This window comes from Protomyctophum bolini (assembly GCF_963924005.1).
Source record: "Protomyctophum bolini genome assembly, chromosome: 10".
NCBI classification, from domain to species: Eukaryota; Metazoa; Chordata; class Actinopteri; order Myctophiformes; family Myctophidae; genus Protomyctophum; species Protomyctophum bolini.
Genome location: NC_137871.1, coordinates 18,219,915 through 18,242,870, shown reverse-complemented (window position 1 = coordinate 18,242,870; position 22,956 = coordinate 18,219,915). Strand labels below are relative to the sequence as shown.

The following is a 22,956-nucleotide window of genomic DNA, read 5'->3' as shown; positions in this document are numbered from 1 at the left end:
AGGTTACAGTGAGACTTGAAATTAATATTATTTTAAAAGATTTTCTAAAAATGTCTCTCTCTCTCTCTCTCAAAAACAAAACACTAAAATAATTAGAAAACAAATGTATATCCTAATGAAGTATAGTGAACATAGCAGATCTGCAAACTTGCAATGCGGCCAGAAGCATGCAGCAACCCGTTAACTTGAGCTTGTAGAACTGCTATTTTCATAGGGTTGCGGGCCAAGTTAACATCACATTTCTCTTTTGGGTCTCGAGCTAAATGTTTGCAGGAGGGAGATGTTGTTATCTGTGCTCTGATTGGCTGTGTGATGAGCACCAGGGCTCATGGCTTTATAAGCAGCAGACAGTGTGTGCGTGGGCGTCACAATGCACAGGACTCTCTGCATGCCTGCCGGGGAACAAGCGGACATAACACTGGACACGGGAACGCACATACTGTAGGAAACTTTTCGGATCACCCACCGCGCAATTAACGCGGCCAATTAACGGACATTGCCGGACTAAAAAAACTGGTTGTTGCTGTTCCTGAAGGCATTGAAGTGACATTTGGTGCTGAAGGTGAGTCGGAACTGCGTCGGAACCGCAGTGCGTGCTGCTGTCTGTTATTAGGGGCTTTGCGCGCAGACGGTAAATTGGTTGCATTTGAACTTGATTTAATTCAATTTGAGTTCCTCCAGCCAGCGACCCTGGATGACGCACAGTCAAACTGCAATCACATGACTTGTGCCCTGCTTTTAAAACATATAGCCTACGCATAGTTTTTAATTTTTTATTTAATTATATATTTTTTGTTATAGTTAGTAGCCTATAGGCTAGAGCCTATAGTTTTGCCCAGTTGTTGAGGATATGTGCAGGGTATCGCCATGCTGGCTTGACTGGACATTTTTGTCAAAATGATGGACAAATTGAGAATAATTTTATCATACACACAAAGTATAGCCTATAGCGCAGTGGTTATAAAAGTGGGTCTTTGGGGTTCTTTGAAGGTGCGGTCCAATTCCAAATGAACCATTAAAGTTGTGTAACTCTGAGTTGCACCAAATGGGGGTCCTTGAAAAAAAACATTTCAAGAACCACTGTGCTGGACCCCTGTATCTAGCTAATTAGTTTCATAGACAGGCTATTCTAAAGAAAACCTGACATTCAGTAATTGAGTCTTGAGTCAAAATGAGATCATTATGATGATGTAAGAACAACATCTTAAGGACATATTGATATACGTGACTAAAGTGGTTATATCGGCAAAGTAGCTATATCCTAGCCTATTGGCCTACTTCATGCATACAGCCTTACAGGTGCGGTGCCTGGCACATATTTATTTATGAAACAATTTGACCTGTTAACATTAAGTGCACAGTTGTAGGTAGGCTATTTTCTTGCATGCATGGAGCCTCGAGTCGTCATGGAGCCAAATATTTTCTTATTGTCTATACGATTATAATATTTTTGTACACACTTGGTGCTGGATGAGAAACAATCATAAATGATTATGTTGTCTCACCTATAACCTAACACAAGCAGGCCTTCCTTGTGCAGGGTTATTGTTTGAGAAATGTCTGAAAATGGGTTAGGTCCTATTGTTTGAAAAATGTATGAAAATGTATTGTTTTTATTATTATTTAAGACATTTTATTGTGATAGAATAAACTTTATTTGTATAGCATCTAAAACAAGTCAGCAATGGAAATTAACAAAAGCAAAAGAGCAATACAAAAATAATGAAAAAAAAAAAAAAAGAGAAAGCAGAAACTAGATGTTTATTCAAAGTAATTAAAAGCCTTTCTATAATAATGAGTTTTTAAAAGTGGACACTGAAGTGGTCTATACCAGCTTTGTTGGGGCGGGGGGGGGGGGGGGTCAAGTAAAACTTTGTCTGCTGATCTAAGATTATGGCTAGAACTATTCAGATATGAGGGGATAAGAGGTCAGTTAACTTTCAGAGTTAACTGTCCAGAAAAAAGTGAATTACAGTATAGTCCAAGTGATTTGTGAGAAAGGCGTAAATAAGGGGTTGTGCATCGTTGAAAGAAAGAAAAAAAGAGAAAAGTTATTTTTGAATAGCCAAAGTATAGTTAAATGGATTGTGATGTAACTAATTATGCTGGGGACCCCCCCAAGGACCCCTGGGGGTCTCTGGGCCCACTTTGAGAACCAATGGAAATGGAATATAGAGAGAGCCTATATAATCTGTGTGGGTACAGTACACACATGCACACACACACACACACACACACACACACAGTGTACACACACACGCACATGCACGCACACGCACGCACGCACATGCACACACACACACACACACACACACACACACACACACACACACACACACACACACACACACACACGCAGGTCTACTCAAAGGGCAGCTACGGACGGCTGCAATTCAAAACTGGCCCCCATAAAATCCTAATCCCCCCCCACCAGCCACCCCTTTTCCCCCTCACTGTTTCTTTTCCATTTTTACCTCCTTTATGATGCATTCCTGTTCTTTGGCTATATAGAAGTGTCTATTTGTACGTCTCTAAATGTTTTGATGAATTGAACAAGGTGGACCCTCTCGTAAACAAGTATAATGCTTTATTGGGTCATCCACTCACAGTTAACAGTCTTTGTATTGAGTTTGTGCTTGAAATGTATTGTAATTCTGCAAACTGTTAATAAATATTTCAATCAATCAATCAATCAATCAATGCACCCATATTAACCACTTAAACCATAGGCCTACTGACTATAGGCTATACACTACGAGTAGCATATTATTTAGTTGACAGTCCCCCATAGGGGGTCTACACTTGGCCCCTCCTTTTGTCCCTCTATACGCTAAAATATCTTCACCGAAATTACTGTAGCAATTAGCAAAAGTGAGCTTGTAGATTGCTAGGGTGTTTTTAAACCAAATGTATCAAACACAAAGAATCCTCCATGACTACACATATGTCCTGCAGTGTCTACTGCATCTCTTCATGCCACAGACAGCTTAACCCATTAAAATCGCGTAATCTGTCATTAGTCATTTTAGATTTTAGCGTTGGTTAATTAAAAATAGCAGATACTGTATACAATACAAGCTTGTATACATCTGCTATTTTTTACTTTGTCAGCTCGTATATCATCAGCCGAAGAGATTTAGTGCTAAAGCATACAAAGGACAGTTGCAACTCAAGTTAAAAAAAACCCTGAGCTGGTCATCAGAGCAAAGTTGTGTCTTTCATAAACATGGGAGGGAATTCGTCCAAAATCATCAAGATTGACCTTCCCGTTTTATAGGCATTTTAAGTGAGGGATTTAATATGTAAAAAATCACAACAATTATGCACTCTTAAGGTGAAGTTAGATTTTTGCGATGGTGTTAGGTATGGGCATAAGGTCCCGATGGTGTTAGGTATAGGTATGGGTCATGGACGCCATCTTGAAAATTATGACTTTCCTGAAGTTATTTTTCTTACATTTTTACTATGTTATTTAGCCTACCCAATAGTAAAATAATCCATTGAAAAAGCTCTTATATCAATTTTTTGGGGTTTCCACCATGCACTGACTTATCTAATATTGGATTCTTTGCAAACGGACCACTAAGGGGCGAGACCAACTTGTTTGCGATGGTTTTTGAAACCTTATGCCCATACCTAACACCTTGCCAAAAATCTAAAACTTGTGGACGCCATCTTGAAAATTATGTCTCTTCTATCAATTATATGGCGTTTCAACCATGTACTGACCTATCGCATTCATTTCAAACGGACCACTAGGGGATGAGCCCACTCGTTAACGATGGTTTTTGAAAACCTTATGCCCAAACCGATAACACCATATACTACAAATCTAAAACTTGTCACCAAGTGCACGACTTACATGAATTCCCTCCAAGCTATTTCACAAACATCACTGTCTGGTACAGTAGGTCAACTATATACACTGGTCTGTTGTCTTACATCTAACACGCTAATCCTGTTCCTTAACCAGTAAAACGGTTTAGAAAACTCTTTTAAGGACTGTGAAATTAGATTTTATTTTTGTCTTGATTTTCTAATTTAGTGTAAATGGTAAAGCCGATTTTCTAATTTAGTGTAAATGGTAAAGCTGTTCTTTCCTGTCTTAAGGTCCTTGCAGACTGGTGTGATTTTCTTTTGCAGTTTTTCCGACAAACGAGATCAGCAAGAACCTTTACTGTGGGTTCTTTTGTTTTCAGGTTTCTTTTAAAACTTTTATTTGCATGCTGAATGTCACAAGATTAGAGTCTTATTGGTTCAAGAAACTGAAGCCATTCCATATTTTATGTACAGTATAGGACCAGAGACCCAACCTGAGGTGTGCAGTACCTTACACTCTATAGGTCAATGGTTCTCTCTATTTCATGTCAAGGACCTCAAATTAATGTATCCATTCTGGCCGTGGACCTGGAAATATGTCCTGCCCACTAAGCTTTTGTTTAGAAAATGTCAGATCTAGGCTACAATCTCACTCGCATCATTGTTGTGAGATTGTAGATTGGTTATTGTAAAAAGCTGAAGTATAGCTTAAAGTGGTTACCGTGAACTCATTTAGCTGCTGGGGAACCCCTGAAACCATTCAAGGGCACCTGGGGGTTCCAGAACAACCATTTTGACAACCACTGGGCTAGAGTAGGCCTACCTAATATATATATATATAGTATGTATATATATATTATATATAAGTAAATATATAATATAAAGAGCTGTTCACATATAAATATAACTATATTGTTCACCATTGTATTTCTTTTATAGTTGGTGTGAAGTTCTGTGAACTCTGCTATATTTTACTATATACTGTAACTACAGTAACTTGGAGCCACTTGGGGGCTAGAGCTGGCTCTCAAAGTGGGGTCCGGGGACCCCTGTCCTTGGGTGGGTTCTAGGGGGTCCCCAGCAACAAAAGAAAATCAATCATTTTAACCCCTTTATCCATATTTTACACCTTGGTTATTAAAAAATAGCAGATGTACAAGCTCGCAGCATAGCACGAAGTGAGTTTGTGGCCTACATCTGCTTTTAAAAATATTTACAAAATATCGGAAATGTTTTGTTCCAATTTTTTTGTTTAACATATACATCTTCTTCCTTGGCACTAAACATTTTCAGATGGGGGGGATCCGCGGCCAAATATATCTCACTTTGGGGCCCCTTGACATGAAACCGTTTGAGAAGCACTATAGACTCTAGAGTACCTTGGGTGCTAAGGGACGCCAGAGTCTCACTATACTGTAGTGTAGATAGATCGGTCTTTCAGGAATCAGAAGGGCTCCTCTGAATCACTTTGCTGGGGTCAAATGCAGAAAAATGTTCCCCTTTGGCCCTATATTTAAGTTGTCAAATAAAAACACGTCATTGTGTTAATGACTTTGAAATTCCAATGACTAAGTCAGAATAGGTCAGCCTAGTTTTTTTAAAGGTGGTAAAAAAGAAGAGGTTGAGTCCTAACGTTTTCCAATGTTTTCAGTGAATTCTCGGTCAATAACGGTATTTAAGTATTACATTTTAGGTTGTCAGTTGACTGGATTTGTGACAGTTAAAGCTTATGTTCAGCCTCTACAGCAGTACATCTATCCTCTTGCGCAGCATCCATATAGACAACAATTGCAGATCTACTAGATGGGCTATTTTTGGCAAAGAGATTTGATGTAGGCGGAAAAAGGTCCAGTTTCTAGAGGGTTTTGTGGTTAATTGACTCAGTGAGAGACTGAGAGTAGTCAATACGGGTACTCTCTCTGTCCCTCTCCCCTAGCCCTCTCTCTCTCTCTCTCTCTCTCTCTCTCTCTCTCTCTCTGTCTGTCTCTCTGTCTCTTTCTCTCTCACTCATTACTTCTTCAGTTTCTATACATGTATTAGCAATTTCTTTACATAACAGGTTGATAACTTTGTTGCTGTATTAGTTGGGATTTTACTACTTGAACCTTCAGTAGTGAAGCAGACCTGAGTTGGCTCTGTACAATCTGCTCTTGTTTCCTGTGTGTGTGTGTGTGTGTGTGTGTGTGTGTGTGTGTGTGTGTGTGTGTGTGTGTGTGTGTGTGTGTGTGTGAACTCCCTTTCTGTTGAAAAGCCCTCTGGGGCAACTTCTCCCTTCTGCGTGACCACCCACATGACAGATACAGGAAGTCAGCCAGTTTGCCCAAAGCTTCATGCTTAATTTAGGAAGCAATGGCATCCCACGCTTCGCCAGTAGGTACAAAATGGTACACAAAGGTCTCATAAGTAGGTGCCATCTGACATCAGATCTCCTGAACGTCCTATGATTGCTAGATATCGCGAGAGTGCATTGCTCATATAGAGACAGGTCGGCAACAACGTCGATTTTCTCCTGTTTTGTCGTTCTGAATTTGTTTTAGTGAGGCTTTAGTAGCTTGTGAAGAATAGGTTCAATATTTAGTTCAGTGACCATACATGGGGCTAAAGAATGCGTCAGAAGCTGTGTTCATGTTCACTTCTCTCATTGGAATTAATAGACTCACAACCGTCTCACTCGAGTTATCACTCACATGGGCCGTAATTGTAAAGAGGAGATTGGAGTATCTTGCTTTTCTATTGTTTGTTTTGGTTTTGGCAGTCTTTGGCCTGACTCACACCTTCGCAACAGATTGATGTATAGCTGATGCATGATACTTATTGACTGATGCAAGCTCACAATGCATTTCCAATGGGAGTCACATGGTTTGACACAACATTTGTGTTGTATGAGGGGGTGGGAAGCAGTCGGACCACAGCCGAAAGCTGTACAACACAAATGTATTGTCAAACTATGTGACTTCCATTGGAAATGCATTGGGGCAAGATGTAAACAAACCCTTTCTTTACATCTAGCATGCATCAATGTTAGATGCGAAGGTGTGAGTCAGGCCTTTGCTGTCACTCGTGGACACTGTGCCTCTGTCACTCCCATTTCCCCAGTGCCCACTGCCCTGATGTTCTGTTAATTCACCTGTGAACTCCCTTTCCTTACATCACATAAAGTAAATGGGTTAGTACCAGGGCTGGACTGGGACAAAAATTCGGCCCGGTCATTTTCGCGTGAATTTGGCCCAGACCGGCCCACCACAACCAGCACACAGATAGCAGAAACTCTACCGCCCGCTCCGTCGATGCACACACAAACAAACAAGCCCCTATAACACCACTTTACAGAACAACATAAATGATACAAACCAACAGACAACTACACAACCCTTTGTAGAGGGTTTATTTGTCACTCACTGATACAGGTACAGTGACATTATCATGATGGCACTGGCACCTTTCCTGGTGGCCTGCCGCCTATTGGCCTGCCTGCCTGTTTTTTTTCTTCTTTTTCTTTAATCATGGCGGCCCCCTACAGTCGCGGCCCACCGGGAATATGCCCAGTAAGTCCTGTGGCCAGTCCAGGCCTGGTTAGTACTTAAAATTGTGCTATACTTTCCACTAGTGTAGAACGGTGTTCTCATCCCTGCTTTCTTTAGAGAACTACTTCAACACCAGCTTAAAGTTCTTCTCCCGTATTAAACGTATCAATCTTCCCGTGTGTCAAACTTATATCTTATAATGTGAAGTGTTCCAATTTTGTTTGCCTCAACAATGACTAATCAAGAATTGCAAGTGCATTCACAAACATCTTTATTGGCAACACAACCTTGGATATATTTGGATTCTAAATTGATATCCAATTGGTCCTGCATGAGCCATTTTATGCACTACTTTGTATCAGACAGACAGTCGCAGACAGAAAGTAAATATATGATGCATATCGGAACGTTGGGTGTGTTATGCAGAACATTTTGTCTTCCCTCTGAGGTAATGTTTGATTCTCGGTCCAAGTACGTATTATCTGCTCACTCAGATAGTTATTTACTTTTAAACTTTTAACAGTTTTTGGGGAATTATGGTATAGAATTACACCATGTTGTTCACCTTTGGCCTACAGTATGTCCTGACAATCTGAATAGAAGTTTTCAATGTTATTCAGCCCAAGGACCCCTTAGTTGAGATTAAGATGAAGCAGCTATGGGACCCCCACTACATACTGTGTATAACGTTGAGTTGCAGATAAAACATTTTCATAGATTTCATAGATAGCTTCATATAATATATCAACAATATTATTGTTTGACAGCACGATGTGTGTTGGATTCTGTTGCTATCATTTGGACGGGGCTTTAATACGCAGAATGGTGTCAGACTCACATCCCGGGCATTTAAAAGGAACCAGGCGATTATTTGAGGCAGGGCTACTATTAGCAAATATATGGTAAGCACTTAAACCTTCAAAAATTAGTACTTGGTCTGCTCTTATTTTCATCCTACACCAAACCTTTGCCAAAAATAGCCGAGTCCACAACTCTCTGTAGATCTGCTATTTTCGGCTAATTTTCCACAGAATATGGATGCTAGGGTTTAAGTAGTTCATGTAATAAAATAAAAAACAAGTTCCTATCACAGAGTATTGAGCCTGTACATCACCAATTTTCGAATATCCTAAGTATAAAATAGGGCTTAACTGTTTGTCTTCAAAAATAAGAATGGAGTAGAAGTGGAGTAGAAGTATAGAGCGCCGAAGTTCTGACGTCACTCACTCATCCCCTGGTTCTGCCTGGTTCACGGAAGTAATTTCTTTATGGAGAATAACATGGGGTCATCTTGAAATCATTTCATATAAGCATTGTGATCCAAAAATAAACAAACCGTCTCTGCGTTATTGTCAGGGTAGTGTCTCTGTATCGTTTGCGAAAGTCAGTCACTCATGATACAGTCTGCTTTCTAGCGAAAATGTAACTAATTCAGTAGCAGTAACAATAGCATTTTCTCTCAGTCACTTGATTCTTCATATCCATATGAGTGAAACGGCCGGGATGACATGTTTATTTTTCAAACACAGTTTTTATATGAGGCGATCTAAAATCCCCCTATGGGGATTACAATGCAAATAAAAAGTACATGAACCTATGGATTTGCGCCCTCTACCAATATTGACGTCAGACTTCGGTGCTCTATATAAAGTGTCAAAACAAAATGAAATACCGGTACTCACATAACATAATGTTTGACCATCTTGTGGACTTCATGGAGGTCTTTAAATACGTGACCTGAATACCGATAGGTTGAACTCTTCTAATAAACGAATCGCAATGATTTACATTCGGACACTGACGTTACGTGATGTCTAGACGATTGTCACACATTTCAGCAGGTCACCAATTTCACCGTAACACCGCCATGCTGGAGTGACCGAGTGTGAGTGAGCGAGTGGACGTGAATTTGGGTATTGGAATTTGGTTCACGGGTCCTGAGATGTTACGTGGAACTCAGCACACAACACGATGAATCGCGGGGTCACAGGGTCGCCTGTCATCACTTCGCGTCCAGATGTTGTTGACCTTGATGTCCCACTTGCAGAAACCTGCGTCATATTTGTTTCACACGTGCAGATGGGCTTCCTGTTTGTGTTTAATATCAGCAGCAGAGATAATAACTGGTGTCTCTTCTACTTTCTCTGCAGGCCCTGTGAAAGCAGTCAGGACACAAACCCAAGCCCCTGGGTCTGGAATTAGGCCCAGTGTGTGTGTGTTTGTGTGCTGTGTGTGTGTGTGTTTGTTCGTGTGAATGTGTGTGCATGTATATGTCTGTGTGCATGTGCTGGGTATTTCCCCCTGTGCCTTTGAGTTTACGGTTGCGTGGCCTTGAGTCATCGTAAGAGAGAGAGAGAGTGTGTGTGTGTGCGTGTCTGTGTGCGTGTGTGTGTGCGCGCGCTCTGTGAGAGGATGAGGGCTGTTATTGGCCTGCTGTTCCTCCTGACGGTGACACTGGCCGGAGCTCTTCGGTTCAGCCGGGACTCTCCAGACGACCCGGGAGCGAAGGGGACCTCCTCCTCCTCGGTTAACGCCTCCTCAGCGTCTCCCCTCCCGGTGCCGGCCGACGCGGGCCGGCCGCGCGGTGCCTTCCCCCCCATGTGCATAAAGCGCACAGAGATCCAGCTGGCCTTCAAGTACGTGAACACGGTGGTGTCGTGCATGATCTTCGTGGTGGGGATCATCGGGAACTCCACGCTGCTGAGGATCATCTACAAGAACAAGTGCATGAGGAACGGGCCCAACGTGCTCATAGGCAGCCTGGCGCTGGGGGACCTGCTCTACATTCTGATCGCCATCCCTATCAATGTGTACAAGGTAAAGAAATACTGTAAAACTCTGCTAAATATTCCAATCTGCTATTTTCACCACTTTGGGTCCCGGGCAAACGTCTAATTTCTCTTTTGGGTCTTGAGCTAAAAGGTTTGGGAATCGCTGCTGTAAAACACACTCACTCACACACGCACATAGCCTATGCACGCACGAACGCACGCACGCACTAATAACATGCCGACATCTGGGGTTTTTTAGATGCTAAATGAGGCAAACTATTGCTTTTGATTCCTTTTTTTGGTGGGTTTCTGGTAAGTATTAAAACATACACCCACGAAGACACTTAACCACTTTAAACCTACTGGTGTTCTTATTTTGTATCATGTGTACAAGATTTTCCACATCTTTTTAAATTTATTTAGCAAAATAGAACATTTACAGTACAAACTCACAACATGAGATGAGATCAAATGCTGTCGGCAGGTTTTCCCATGTGACACGGTTTTACGACAAAGTATAAAATAGGGCTGAAGACTTAAGCCCCATAATGTACCACTTAAGCCATAAGTGGTAATTAGTGTAAAAAGTAATTGGTGGCATGTAAAAGTGAAAAAAGTGGAATGTAATTCATTTATAATTTCACTGCTGCCAGTACATTCCATTTATTCTAGCCAATGTATCTTTCTTTGGTTTTAGTGTTGACAGCGTCTTTCCCATTAGCATGGGTTTGTGTTCATGAATCATGCAGTATGGTTTTTCTATGCTTTTATTCATGAGAGGTTTACCTTTTCAGTCCAGGTGCACACAGGCAAACATACAGATTTATAAGCCTAATTTGTCGTCCGTCGCGTGGCAAAAGCGGCCGAGAATAGCAGACCCTACAAGCTCACAACGTGTTGTGTCTGCGACGCGTTGTGACCTTAGGTAAGCTATTCTTGGCGCGCAACACAGGCGAGTGGCAAAATATGTATCAGGAGAATCTCCCTCTTTATACCCTGCAACCGTTGATGAGATGAGTAAACCATTTTAGCATGCTGGTTTCTAAAAGCAGTCACAGACAATTCACATTTGAATTAAGCTTATAACTACTTTTTTACCAGACTGTTCTGCCAAATTTTGTTAAATAAATAAATAAATTGAATGTCTTACCACCAATATCTGGTTCAGACTAAAGTGAAATATATACTTTTTGTATTTTTGCAAATCCAAAATTGGAGATAGTAACATTTTGGTATGCCAGGTATGCAAAGTGCTAGGAATGAAGCGTTGCGTTAGTTCATGCAGATCACGGGAGTTATACAGGCTGTAATCAGCTTGTTCAATCAGCCACACTTTTCTACACACCAATCACAGCGTTTATCATTACCAAATCAGCCACGCTTTGTTTCACTCCAATGACAGCTCATTCCTACAACAAGGTGTTTCACTGTGTGGCTTCCACTTCCCACCCAGTCACAACAAGAGGCAGTACATTTGATAGAACATGGCTCCCACCTACACTGGATCTCTGCAGTTTAGTTGCTGCCACACTGCTCCTGCTGCTATTGGCAAAGCTTGCCTTCACCACCCCAGCCTCCACCTTTAAGTTCAAATTATTGCAGTTGAACTGAATGTTAAACTGCAATTCCAAGTTTGCATGACTCAAGTTAAACTGATTAAATGTCGTTCTATGTGCCTGCTCTAAGGGGGTTTGTAGCATACCCTTCCCTTATTTTTCTTAGTACTGCAATGCTTAGCTAAAATTAGCTCAAACTGGGGAACATTTTTTAATAGTGATGCAACATGAGTTGTGAGCTATTGTTGAGCGGTTAACTAACACTGCTATAACAACAAACTACAGTACCAAAACCTTGTAGTGCAATATGATGTATTGTTAATGACTTTGTCCTTAAGTTGAACTGACTTGTTGTGTGATGAATGAAGACCATACTGTTGTGTTTGGGCCATAGTGCAGTGTTTCTCAAAGTGTGGTCAGTAGCCATATAAAATTATTTTATTTTATTTTTTAATAGAGACTTAATAGTTCCATTATGAAACAGATTATAAGGTTATGAGTTTTCTCCCTTATTCTTACGGATGCATCTTTCCTCCTATTTCCTGATGCAGCTCTAACGTCTAATCTAGTCATACCGATGTGTTACCACTTTTACTCCTTATGTTTAACCATTCAATGCGATTATGTACATATCTTGTACATTTTATAATGTTCGTTTAAACATGCATGATTTTTTCTTCCTGCACTCCCTCTCCCTGCCCCCTAATCTTTCTTCTTCTCCCTGTATAACAAAATGATGGAGCTTGCGCAAACACAACTTTCACCCACTTCTTTACAAAGTTGAGGACTGATGCATCTTTCCTCTTATTTCCCTCATGCAGCTCTTAGCAGAGGACTGGCCCTTTGGTGTTTACATCTGCAAGCTCTTCCCGTTCATCCAGAAAGCTTCGGTGGGAATTACTGTCCTCAGCCTGTGTGCTCTGAGCATCGACCGGTCAGTAGACTCCCATTTATCCACACATGAATGCACACACGCACACAAACAATTTACGTATCGCCACTATGGGCTAGATATGAACCCATTAAGACCTGGAAAGCCTGTACGTTGATATACCTTTAAAACCGGTTATTATACGGTATGTATAGCAACATAGGTAATAGAGCATGCACATACACTCTAGCCCAGGTGCTGGACAAATGGCAGTACAAGAGAAAGAAATAGAGTCCGCAACACTGGTAAGGAATAACTCAGCTCCACCACACACACTGACGAGCCGAAATCATTTTGGCACTACAGCGCCGAAACAGCGGTAAAATAGGAGTATGAATCGGTCACACACAGTGCACACAGAACGTCGACACTACTAGTGTCTGTGTTGTGGGTGCCCGTGTCGCTCGCGATCTGGTCACCCTGAATCACACCGCAGTCAGGCAAGAAATACTTCTCCCTAAAGTTTCCATAAACTTCACTTGAAAGTTACTTTTGAGAAATGTATATAATTATGAATTTACGGTATGACAACAGCGAACGTTATTATGAAACATGACAAAGACCATGTTAATGTGGAGGACGAGGACCTGATTGATTGAAGTATTTATTATATTAACAGAATGGAGAATTACAGTACATTTCAAGCACAACTCAATAAAAAACTGTTAATTGTGGACACCATAAAGCACCATAAAGCATTACACTTGTTTACAATAGGGTCTGTTGTGTTGCTGCTTGGCCTCACCCCCCGAACCCACCTCACCCCTGCCCACTTTGACAGGCTGGAATGGCTTAGGGTCGACGACAGTACAGCATCTTGCAATGGGTCTGGTCCACAAGATTCGATACACCACCAAGATACCCATGTACCTGTCTAGATACTTCCTTAATGTTAATGAAGTCCACACCCACAACACCAGAGGGAGTGCAACGAACCATGTACAACCTGCTCCTATGCCACCAAAATGTGGAACGCCTTGCAGTCATTAAGACATGCGAATCCCTTGACTCCTTCAAAACCGCTCTCAAAGGGCACCTACGGACGGCTGCAATTCGAAACTGGCCCCCGTAAAATCTGAATCATTAGCACTGCTATGGCCGAGGGTCGTTGGACTGGTGGGGATGGCCAACAACAATGATGCAACAATGGACCGCAGGCAGCCCAGTAGCTGTCGGGGGAGGGTCGGGGTTACTTTTGTTGAAATCAAACAGCACACCTGGCCATTTCAAACGGCACACAGGTTGGGAATCACTGGTCTACATCACTGTGTGTGTGTGTGTGTGTGTGTGTGTGTGTGTGTGCGTGTGTGTGTGTGTGTGCGTGTGTGTGTGTGTGTGTGTGTGTGTGTGTGTGTGTGTGTGTGTGTGTGTGTGTGTGTGTGTGTGTGTGTGTGTGTGTGCGTATGCGTGCGCAAACTGCGCATGCAGCTACCATGCAGTGACGTCGTGGAGCAGGGTGAAGGGGATGGGCATTCCTCTGTGGAAGGCAGTGGAGGTGACGTCCATCTCTGGCTGCTGGCCGTGCTGCTGGCCGTCCCCGAGGCGCTGGCCTTCGACATGACCGAGCTGCCCTACAGGGGCGCCAAGCTGAGGGTCTGCATGCTGCCTCCTGAGCAGAGCACCAGCTTTCTGCAGGTACTGCATGATACCGACACAGCACTGGTTCATGTCAAGGGACGCCTATACACATTATCATGACCTGAGGTTTAGACCTGAGGAAGATTCTCAGGGCGCATCGCCATGCTGGCTTGTGGTGGACAATTTTGTCAAAATTAAATCTTTGTCAGGGACTTACAAAATGACTTGAGTGGATCACCAGAAATACACAAACAGCAGCCTGTACTCTGTATTCTCTGAGAGTGTCCTCAGTCTACAAATGCGTTACGTAAACCAGTAGTTCTCACACTTTCAATAAAATAAATAGCAGATGTACAAGCTCTGCATTCCATATATCTGTATATATATATATATATATATATATATATATATATTGAATAGAAAAGGCAAAATGTTTAAATCAAAATGTTCCCGGTTTTAACGGGATAATGCAAAAAACAGTTTAAATCTAAAAGTTACAAATGTACCTATAAAAGCATAAAGCACATTATTTTATGAATACCTACATCAATATCTTGTGTTCACGTGATTTCACAGCACTATCTCTGAGACGTCAGAGCAGTGACAAAGAGCAGAGTTTCCGCTCAGGCGTTTCAGGATCATGCGCGTTTTACTCGCACACGTGCTACAGTCTTTGGTATGCCCCGGCCGGAGATCCAACCCTGACCTCCCAGTTTCAGGGCGTACACAACACATTACCTTGTATTACATTGTGTTATTCTTGCTTACTGTACGTCGCTCTGGATTCAGAGCGTCTGCTAAATGCCTAAATTGTAAATAGGATGCTCTAACCACATGAAGGCCACTGTTGTACTTTTGACTCCACTACATTTGTATTAAGTGACTTGATATAAAAAATATATATACTTTGTAATTTGTACATTTGAATACTTTTATTGCTATTAAGTACTTTAACTCAAATTAGTTTGTGCAAATTGCACTTGTAGTTGAGTAATATTTGACCAGGAGTACAGTATGTAGTACAGTATACAACTGTATGGTGCCTTTTCTTATCACCAGGAACTAGTGAATCCAAAAGATGCCTGCTTTATATTTTACATGTCTGCTTTTCATAATAACACACTATTGAATTACCTTACAATAAGGTCATGTTAGCATTCTTCTTGCTAAACGGCAGACTAACGTTTTCCCAAAGGATTCAAATGCATTATGTGCATTATGTGCACGGCCCACTTCTGCTTTGACTTTAGGCCTTTCAGCGGATTTATAAAATACGACCACACCACAAGAATGTGCGAAATTTGTGTTAGTAAATAAATGCAAATGCAAAGAGAAATATAGCATCTATGACTGGATGTCATTGCATGTTCTGATCGCGAACAACCTCAAAGTGCCTGCACATGGGGAGATCGGGTGATTGAAAACCAAGTTAATTTATTTTCCTGTTTTTCGTTTAATTCTCCCGGCTCTGATGACAGAACTAAGTTACAACCAACGTACTCAAATGATCCTTTCCCATCAAGCAGCACATTTTCGGAAACTGAAAACATGGTTGTTAAAACCACAGTCAGTCAGGAAACAGGCAGGACAACCAATTCTAAATCTTTGTCTTGACTCTTGAGTAAATCCACATGTCCACTCCACATGTTCTTAGCACAGTGGTTCTCAACATGTGGGTCGGGACCTCCATGGGGTCCTCACATAATTGTGGAGGGGTTCCCAGATGACAGTAAAATGACAATTTAAGGACTTTTAAGACCTTTTTAATAAAAGGAGAAAAAGAAAAGAAAAGACCATTTGGCTACTGCAACAAACTAACTACAAACTATACTATACAAACTGGTGAAACAGTTGTCAAATTGTCAAATCATATAAGAATATGGCAAAAACTTTGCCTCTTAATAATAGTCGATCTACAAACTTCACAATGCGAGGCGTTGTGAACTTGTAGATCTGCTATGTTCACAATATTTATCTGTAGCCTATAACCGAATCAAACAAAAATTAATGACTCAACTCCTACATTCTTGTCAGGGTGGGGGTAAGCAATACGTCGCAACGAAAAGCAAGTCGTCGGGCCTATTATATTAAAAGTTGCGATGAAATTCATAATTGTCGAGACTTCATTGTTCGCCGTAAGTTGATCTCACTGTCTCTCGGTGGGGGTCCACAGTTCAAATATGATTATTTTGGGGCGTCACAGCCTGAAAGGGTTAAGAACCACTGTCTCTATTTCTTCCCCCAGTTCTACCAGGATGTGAAGGACTGGTGGCTGTTTGGCTTCTATTTCTGCCTGCCGCTGGCCTGCACCGGCATCTTCTACACGCTCATGTCCTGCGAAATGCTCAGTCGCAAGAAAGGCATGCGCATCGCACTCAATGACCATATGAAACAGGTACGTAGAATGCTCTCTAGTACTGAGACGTTATGTTTGCTCTTACATATTGTCGCGCTTCCTGTCTTATCCCCATACTTTAACTTTTTGTGTTTTTTCATAAATGAATGCCCTACTTGATCGTACTACTGTACGTTGCACAAAACATATTAAGTAGCAGATCTGAAAGTTTGAAACGCCGCAAGAAGTGACACATTTTGAGCTTGTAAATATGCTACTTTTGCTGTGAATTTGAATGCTGAAAAAGCTGAAAAACAGTTTTGGACTGGTATGAGGTTTCTACAGATACGATATACTACAGATACGATATACAACATAATCTATGTTGTACTGTATGTCTCAATAGGACAAAAACATTATACCATACTGTACCCTACCCAGGAGGTAGAGTGGCTGTCTGGGAATCGGAAGGTCCCCGGTTCAATCCCTGAATCCTCCAGGCTTCATGTCAAGGTGTCTATGAGTGAGGCACTGGACCGCTAACTGCTCCTCCATGTGTTCACTCTGAGAAGCACAGTGCTAGGTCAAACAGAGCGGTAGACTCTAAGGATATTTTATGCCTCTGCTTTTGTACGTTTTTGACTCTGCTGCTAAAACTGTTATTTCTATCTTATTCAGCATTATATTATGGGTCGGTAGTGCAATGTAATGTACTCTATGCGAAGCGATTTGGATAAAATATATATAAATGCGTCATTTATTTTATTTTATCTTTCTTTTATCCTTATTGCTACTACCATGTTGTTGTATTGCATTATATTTTTATGATAGCACACAGAACAGGCCCTTGGCTGCTTGTAGCCTTCTTAAGTAAGACAAATAAAACCCATCTTGATTGTCACCTTTCACGTGTGTCTGCAGAGGAGGGAAGTTGCTAAGACAGTGTTTTGCCTGGTGCTGATATTTGCACTGTGCTGGCTGCCTCTTCATCTCAGTCGTATTCTGAGGAAGACTATTTACGACCCGAATGATCCCAACCGCTGTGAACTGCTCAGGTAAGCACCTACAGACAAACACACAAAACACGGACGGACACACGCATGCACACACGCACGCACGCACACAGCAATCTCAAGCAAAACCATCTCCCTGCATTGTTAATGCGCTATACCATGCTCGGCTGATGCAGACAATAAGCCACCCTGCAGTATAGACATGCAGGAACACACACACACACACACACACACACTGTATCTATACCGATGTCACGTTAGTGTCATGAGAACTCATTGTTCTGTGCTCTCACATCCTGTTGACCTGACGGTGAACTTTCTCTCTTCAGCTTCCTGCTAGTCATGGATTACATCGGCATCAACATGGCGTCCCTGAACTCCTGCATCAACCCCATTGCTCTCTACTTTGTCAGCCAGAAGTTTAAGAACTGCTTTCAGGTCAGAAGGCGCACACGCACGCACTCACACACACACACACACACACACACACACACACACACACACACACACACACACACACACACACACACACACACACACACACACACAACTGTGTTTTCACTATATTGTATTCACTATTTTGAATATCTTTGGCATTTGTTACGACATATATGTATACACGGTATAGCCTATATGACATTGTTTTGATGAACTGTTGCAGCCCTTAGTTGTTGTTTGACAGAGTGCTTTGTGTGTTCTGTGTTCTGCAGTCATGTCTGTGCTGCTGGTGTTACAGAACGTCTCCCATCGATGAGAGAGGCTCTGGCATCCGCTGGAAAGGCTCCAATCATGGAAATGGATTGGACCGTACCAACTCACGCTCCAGTCAGAAATACAGCTCCACATAGACACACATGCAAATGCACGCAAGCATGCATGCACGCACGCACGCACGCACGCACGCACGCACGCACGCACGCACGCACGCACGCACGCACGCACACACACACACACACACACACACACACACACACACACACACACACACACACACACACAGAGACTCCTCTACACAGCCTTTATTATTAATCAAATGTTGAGAAAGCAATCTTCACTGCCGCAGACTGAGCATCAGACTGTTCACGCCATGCTAGCTAGCAGCAAAAGTCTTGACATGGGCCAACATGATGACTTGCTTACCACTGTTAAGAAAGCGAGAACTGGTGGTACGGCCACATCACCAGATACTCAGGCCTTGCATTGATCGTTCTGCATGGCACTACTGTACTTACTGTACTTGTAAAGAGGCAGAAGATGACGGAGACAAAAGAAGAGAAGAAAGGAAAACATCAGAGAATGAACTCACTTGAAACTCATTGAGGCAATGAGAGCAGCCGAGAGCAGCAGAGAGGGAGCTGGAGCTGGTCCACAGATTGTCTCTGGTGCCCTGATGAGAGCAGCAGAGAGGGAGCTGGAGCTGGTCCACAGATTGTCTCTGGTGCCCTGATGAGAGCAGCAGAGAGGGAGCTGGAGCTGGTCCACAGATTGTCTCTGGTGCCCTGATGAGAGCAGCAGAGAGGGAGCTGGAGCTGGTCAACAGATTGTCTCTGGTGCCCTGATGAGAGCAGCAGAGAGGGAGCTGGAGCTGGTCAACAGATTGTCTCTGGTGCCCTGATGAGAGCAGCAGAGAGGGAGCTGGTGCTGGTCCACAGATGGTCTCTGGTGCCCTGATGAGAGGGGAGGCGGCCTTTTTTCCGACAGCATTCTAGCCGACGGGGCAACGGTCCGCTCCGCAGCGGGGGGACATTCGCTGCGATGCGAAAAAGCGATGGTCCGACATGCGCTGCTCCCGTGCTTGCGGTTAGGGTTAGGTTAGGATTGAGGTTTCGGATCAATATGCTGTCGGAAAAAAGACCTGCACCCGATAAGAGCAGCAGAGAGGGAGCTGGAGCTGGTCAACAGATCGTCTCTGGTGCCCTATAAGCACCCTCCATGGTTATGCATAGGATAGAAACTAAGAGAACCACTGTGTTAACTGGCAGAACCGCCATGCTAGCTAGCAGAGCCACTGTGATAACCGGCAGAACCACTGGGCTAGCTAGCAGATTCACTGTGGTAACTACCAGAACCACTGGGCTAGCTAGCAGAGCCACTGTGCTAACTATCAGAACCGCGAGCATGGATTGGGGACAGCCTATGATGTTACCGCATGGAATCTCCTTCGCGTTTGAGTGGTCACGCCCCCCTCCTAGTGGTTGGGGATTTTAGACCGTGACGGATGGGCACCGTCTCAAGCGAACTTGAGCCACCACCGAGCGTGGTAAAGCGTGCGAGTTGCCGTGTCGTACATTGCGAAGTTCGCTTAGCCGACTCGGCCCCGTTGCAACCCGATATGGACAGAATAGTAAATCGTCGTCCCCCAGAGTCGTGAGGGGGGTGTGACCATTTACTCAAACACGAAGGAGTCGCAGAACCACTGCGATTGTGCTAGTTAACAGATCCGCTGTGCTAATAGACAGAATGAGAAGACAGAGGGAGAAACTCACCATGACAAAACGAATGTGACTAAAACACAAACCAAAGCAACATTTATCTTTTAGCTGAGTCCTCTGTGATAGATTTAAGCCTTTAGTAGTAGATGTACTTTTAATCAGTAGCCTATTTTTTAAAGTGAGTTAATATTAAATATTTATCCAGACTGCAGAGGTGTGTATAGGATGCATGTCAAATTGGAACCTCTTTATTATGACTAGCCTTTATAGGCCTAATATAGGGTAGGCTACCAAACCCCAAGGACCTCCATAACTGTACAAATGCGGGTCAATTTGGTTCCATTATTTTGTATGTGTCAGATACAGACCTGTAAAGGTCCATTTTCTCTCAGAGTCCCTGGATTGAGAACCACATGTACTATACCAATTATGAATGAATGCTAATGTTAAAGGCCAGCTGAAATGGCTTTCTTTGACTATAATCTTGATGTATTTCCTTTTGAAACAGGGGCCCGGCCATGGGACTTACTCTCCTGCGTGTTGCATTGCCATGTTGTACAACAAGCAGTACTGAATCAAGTTTGCTACTCGAACCTGCAGTAACACATTTGTTTTTGCATTAGTTTGTGTATAGCTGTGTAGTAAGTAAAGCCATTTTTATGACATTCTCCACAGAGTAGCACCGCCCTCTAGTCTGTAGTGATCGATGGAGCTAATCTGTAAAAGGGATTAAACATTGTGCTATATGATATATAGCACTATTACAGTAGTCTGGTTAATAAACCAGACTAATATCGCACGGACCGCAGGATATTAGTCTGGGGAGGCTCAGCTTGGATTTCATTTCCAGGGTGGCAGGTTGAAACATTTTCTCTTTGACACAATTGGTCAGAGCTATACTGTCAGTCAAAGGTCTCAAGCATTGAAAGTCACTGTACCAAAGCCCGCCCATATTGCATACCGTGTTCCGATTGGCCGCCCCATTTCTCTGGTGTAGGAAATGGGCGTACAATTGAGCCTCTCCAGACCGTAATCCGCCGGCAGGCACATTTTTATTTGCCAACGGCTGATTCGGTCTGGTTTATTAACCAGGCTACTATTACAGAGCGTCGCAATATTATTGGTGGAAATTTAAATTGAGTTGCTGACTTAAATCAAGCATTACGTTTTAGTTTTTAAGATCAGACTTTTAGTGACTTTTGAAATAAACCAAATCACAAAAGATGAAGAAGAAATCTTGAAAAGATGCTGGTTTCACCGTTTGGAGCTTCAATATCTGACAGGGGAAAGTGAAAAACAGTCCAGAAGTTCCAGAGGGCGTAAATCCGAGGGGTGAGGGTATAGCTGCAGACTCAGAGGGGGGTGTGCGTTCACTATGACTAACATCCACAGCTGACAATGGAAGCGTGTGTTCAGTGTGTTTTTGCCCCTAACCAGCAGTATCAACGAACTCACAGGCAGTGACGGCATCTTTTAGTAGAGGAAAATGGGCCCCACTGTACCAACCAGCCGCAGTCATGCGACAGAGTCGATAATCTGTGATCTTTTCTCTCTGCCTTATTAGAGAACAAAGTCATGCGGAGGACAGCTGTTGTTCAGTCCAGAAAAGTACTTAGAAAGTTTGGTGTTTTCCAGTGGTGGATTCTAACCAAGTACAGTAAATTTACTGAAGTACACTTTTGAGTATCTGTTGTAACTTGTATTTAATTTCTTTATTCTTTTAACTTTCCTTTTTAGCCTATGGCTTAAACTCCACTACATTTCAAAAAACGTACAAAAAACAAATATGAAATACGGTAAATGTGTTTTAAGTGAAATTAAGTGAAAACAGTAGATTGGCTATTGTATTTCAATAGGCCTATATAGCAATGCTCTATAAAACTAAATGTAATGTGTGCCTTTGAATAGAAAAGCATGCACTTTTGAATACCTAAGTATTGTTAAAAGCAAGTACTGTTGGCCTTTTTTACTTCAGTACTTGTGTCCACCACTGGAGTTGTCATTGTTGTCCATGTTGTTCATAATCAGTACCATGACCGCTGTGTATAAAGCTTTCACGGAGACGCATCCAGAATGCCGACTGGAAAACACCTCTGTACAAGCTTTCACAAATTGTATTTTTGTAAGAAAATATCTTATGCCAAACGTGTCATTTTAAAATGTAGGCCTACCAGTTTGTATTATAAACTGTTCATATTATTTCATTACATCCATGTATGTGTTTTTCAATATCAGCTGAGTCAGGCAGTCAGCTACATGTAATAGCTGCTGTACCGAACTTCTGTTGAGTGAAGTAGAAGCTGGTTTAGGAGTGAACTACTAAGAATAGACCCTGGTTCACTCCTAAACTAGCCCATTGTTGTTACCAAGCGTAAGAATGGATGGTCAAAAAGTACATACTAGTAAGTGTTTTATCATTTTCAATATTAATTTTCCAGCATATTGTTTGGTATTTCCATTTCCTTATCAAATGTGATCTGAGCAACTTTGTGAATATACTTTCAGAGGGAAGTTTAGTTTATTAATGGTTCTGTTAAGAAGTAGCCTACTTTTAAGGTAAAACATGTGAAGATAGGCCCAAGTGTGTAAAATAAGCATATATTTTATATTGTACGTATTTGTTGCCAATATGCAGTAAATAAATACTATTTTATAAAGTGTGCGTTTTATTCTTAACTTAACTTTTCTTCTTCCACAGTTAATTTTACATATATTATAGTGCACTTATCCTATGAATTAATGTATGTAGGCCTACACATGTGCTTGTGTGTATATATATAATGTATCTTTAGTTTAGTATCTTTAGTTTGGGGGAAAAGGTCCCTTGCCCTGCTCCTATTTCACCTTAGCCAATCTCCTCTCCCTTCTCCCTGAGGTCAAGAGTCTGATTGGCCTAGTGGCGTCGCCGCGTCACCTGTGAGGACCAGCTGAGCCTGGTTGGGTGATGAGCTTCTGAGGCTATAAAGACTGTTCTTGTGTGTGTTCAGTCAACGCTGG

At 42.2% G+C, this 22,956-nt stretch overlaps 1 pseudogene across 1 annotated transcript; it reads left to right on the top strand.

The window, feature by feature from the left end:
* Window positions 1–383: 383 nt before the first annotated feature.
* On the top strand, window positions 384–22,587 carry LOC308322607 (endothelin receptor type B-like; annotated as a pseudogene). The gene is made up of 8 exons (XR_013966220.1): window positions 384–562; window positions 9,494–10,160; window positions 12,492–12,604; window positions 14,030–14,236; window positions 16,425–16,574; window positions 17,436–17,569; window positions 17,857–17,965; window positions 18,238–22,587. The product of XR_013966220.1 is annotated as an endothelin receptor type B-like (transcript).
* Window positions 22,588–22,956: the final 369 nt, after the last annotated feature.